Source organism: Bos grunniens, chromosome 11, assembly GCF_055505025.1.
Source record: "Bos grunniens cultivar Pamir isolate PY7600 chromosome 11, Bosgru_T2T1.0, whole genome shotgun sequence".
NCBI lineage: Eukaryota > Metazoa > Chordata > Mammalia > Artiodactyla > Bovidae > Bos > Bos grunniens.
Window position 1 is genome coordinate 81,441,313 of NC_141175.1, and position 3,696 is coordinate 81,445,008.

A 3,696-nucleotide genomic window follows, 5' to 3' on the forward strand; every position below is an offset into this window, starting at 1 on the left:
ACCTCCACACTGCACCACACTTTTCCATAGTGGCTACGCCAATTTACATTCCCATGAACAAGTGTAGGAGGTTCCCTTTTCTCCACAAGCTCTCCAGCATTTATAATTTGTAGACTTTTTGATAATAGCCATTCTGACTGATGTGAGGTGCTACCTCATTGTATTTATTTGCATTTTCCTAAAAACTAGTGATACTGAGCATATTTTCATGTGCCTGTTGCCCATCTGCATATCTTCAGCCCAATTTTTGCTTTTTTTTTTTTAAATTGCTGGTGAGTTGTATAAACTGTTTGTGTATTTTGGAAAAAAAAATGTGTATTTTGGATATTAACACCCTGTCGATAGTATCATTTGCAAATATTTTCTCCCGTAAGTTGTTTTTTCCTTCTGTTGATGGTTTCCTTTGTTGTCCAAAAGCTTTTAAGTTTGACTGGGTCCCATTTTTTAATTTTTGTTTTTATTTCTTTTGCCTTGGGAGGCTGACCTAAGAAAATATTGCTTTTCTTTATGTTCAGGAATGTTTTCTATGTTCTCGTCACAACCCCTGCTTTTAATAATTACACAGAAGCAGATCTCTACCCTTTTAGAGCAGGGAGGGCTCACTGAACTGTGTGCATGCCTCGAGAACCGTGGTTCTTCTCCCTGGCCTCCCATCCCCTGAGGAGCATTTTTAAAAACAGACCAGTGGAACGAATCTCTGAGGGGGTACATGCACACTGGTATTTAGTAAAGCTCCAGGATACAGAGAGAGAAAAAAAAGGTCCTGCTGGAGTTTCTGCATCTCTCCTGCCTTGGCACCTTGCCCCTTGTTCCGTGACCCCGCAGTCCTGCACACCATAGCCCACTGAGTTACTAAAACCTTTTGCAGAATGAAATCACATGATGTACCTTGGTGACCGTCAACTCTCCCTACATGCTGGAATCACTGGGGAGTTAAAGAAAAAATCCCGTGGTCTTCCCCCTTCTCCATTCAGGCCTAAAGCCACTAGGTGAAAAGCCACTAGGTGACCACAGCCTGGGTGTTGGGGGCTATGGGCTGTGAATGGGGGTGGGAGAGATGTGTGATGGGCCAGAGTAGGGTGAGAAGGGCATCTCTGCTGACTTGGAGACAGCTTGATTTGGGAGTCAGAGTCTTAGCAGGGTATCCACACAGGCGAAGGAGTATGGTGTAGTTGGGAGATTTGTTATATACAGGAGATGAACAAAATAAGCGAAAATATTAAGGTTAGTGAAAGCCAGGTTTCCTACAATGGGAGGAGGGAGTTACAATTGTGAAAAGAGAAGAAGAATCCACTCTGTGGTGGTAGATTGGAATTGGATGTATCGGTGCGGGAGAAAAATATTAATATATATAAAAATTTGGACAGAGGCTTCCCGGGTGGCTCAGACGGTAAAGCGTCTGCCTGTAATGCGGGAGACCTGGGTTCGATCCCTGGGTTGGGAAAATCCCCTAGAGAAAGAAATGGCAACCCATTCCCAGTACTCTTGCCTGGAAAATTCCATGGATGGAGGAGCCTGGTAGGCTACAGTCCATGGGGTTGCAAAGAGTTGGACACGACTGAGCAACTTCACTGGTTCACTGGTGTGTACACGTGCAAATGTATATATTCCCACTGAGGGCCTGGAAACAGTGACGCCCCAATGGCAATGAGCGTACTTATCACTCATATCTTGGCTTCTAATGGCTTCTAAATGGCATTTTCCCCTGAAAGGAACCAAGATTCTTCAGAGAAATGTCTGCTTCCATGATTGAGGGGTGGTGGGGTGGGAAAGTACAAGATGAGTCTGAAACAGTTGCAAAAGTGTTCAGAGAATGAGGAGGACTTATCAAAAGGAGGCAGGAGCCAGCTTGAAGAGGCTCTCATGGCCACGTCAGGGACAGTTTGCACATCTAAATTAAGAATGATAGTAAAAGATTACAGCCCACTGAATAAAATAGAAAATCACAGGTTTATACTGATATAAATTTTAAAATGAATTAATGGAAAATTTGAGGAGCAGTTTTAAAATACCTACCTACAAATGCTTATTAATAATTACAAAAGGAGGGGAAACTGTTGACCATGTGAAGCCTGGCAAATACTCCTTTGATCAGGTGGTCAAAGTTAACATCAGTTCAGGACAAACTGAAATCACATGCCACCGAGAGGATGCAACGAGAAGGGCACAGTCCTCTGTGATACTCCCGCCAAAGGGGCATGACCTGGATTTAATCATAAAAACGTTTCAGACAAACCAAATCTAGAGATATTCTACAAAACACTCATGTGTCAAGGTCATGGGAGTTAAGGAAAGTTGAGGATTATTCTAAACTAAAAGAGACCAAAGTGAATTGACGCCTAGATCCAATGCTTGGTCCTGCCCTGGCTCCTTTTGCTATGCAGGCATTGTCAGGACAGTAAATGAGTCTTGAGTGGGGTCCGCCCTTGGGATGGTGGCAACGTAACAGTGACACATGTGTGGTGTTACAGTGACGCGTGTCAAGTGTTACAGTGTAACATGAATATCCCAAGTTGGATGGATGTCTTATATCAGGGAAGTGTGCTAGGGACTGCTCAAGCCTGGATGTACATACAGATCACCTGGGGATCTATTTATTTACTTTTGGCCGGGGATATAGGTATTTCTTAATTTTCTTGTGGCTGCACTGGATCTTCATTTCTGCATGTGGGCTTTCTTTAGTTGCAGCACGCAGGGACTGCTTTCTGTTGGGAGTGCGCAGGCTTTCTCACTGCAGGGCCTTCTCTCTTGCAGAGCACGGGCTCTAGGTGCATGGTCTTCGGTAGTTGCAGCATGTGGGCTCCGCAGTTGTGGCGCATGGGCTTAGCTGCCCCTCAGCATGCGGGAACTTCCTGAACCAGGAATCGAACCCAAGTCCCCTGCATTGGCAGGAGGATTCTTAGCCACTGGCCTATCAGGGAAGCCCGGGCGATCTTTCCAAAATACAGATTCTGATTCAGTGGGTCTGGCTGGTGCCTGAGATACCGACAGTCTAACCAGCTCCCAGGCAGGACCCATGCTGCTGCCCAGGGTTCACACTTCAAGTAGGGATAGTCTAGGAAACCCGAGGAGAACATTCACTGTTTGCCTCCTAACCATCTACCTTGCCCCTTCTTATTGTTTCACACTCTGGTTTTCCTTTGAGGATAATTTCCTCCTTACTTTCTGTGTACCTGTTTTGGGTCAGCTGGTCCTCAAAGCTCAGACAGGAAACACATGACCAGGGCCATACCAGTCACTGCAAAAGGTTCCAGACTGGTCTGAGACTCAGCCAGAGAGGTGAGATGTACCGTGAGAGGCCTGGCTGAGCTGCCACAGTGTCCATAAACCTCTTCATCTTCTGGAGACTTCCTGGGCTTCCTAGCCTTACAGTGGCCCAGGACTTGCCTTCTGCCCGCCACCTCCTATAGGCCTTTCTGACCTCACGTGACTCCCCCATATATTAGGCCTGTGACCTTACTTAGTAGACAGTCTGTGCCTCTGTTTCTTCATCTATAAAATGGGATACTGCCTGCCACAAAGGGTTGTTTTAACAGAGAACTGAATAACGTGATCCACATAAAAAATGTGGATCTGGCGCAGAGCAATTGCTCAATAAATATTTAATTGTTCAGTTTAGCTTTTGGAGCACAAGACCTCACACAAAAAGAAGAGATGGCATCTCGCTGGTATGTTTTAGGTCATTTCCTGTATTGA

At 45.3% G+C, this 3,696-nt stretch overlaps 1 non-coding gene across 1 annotated transcript; it reads left to right on the forward strand.

The window, feature by feature from the left end:
* The first annotated feature begins 1,372 nt into the window (after nt 1-1,372).
* On the forward strand, nt 1,373-1,444 carry TRNAY-GUA (transfer RNA tyrosine (anticodon GUA)). Its single transcript has one exon. It is a non-coding gene; the product is annotated as a tRNA-Tyr (tRNA).
* The last annotated feature ends 2,252 nt before the right edge of the window (nt 1,445-3,696 follow it).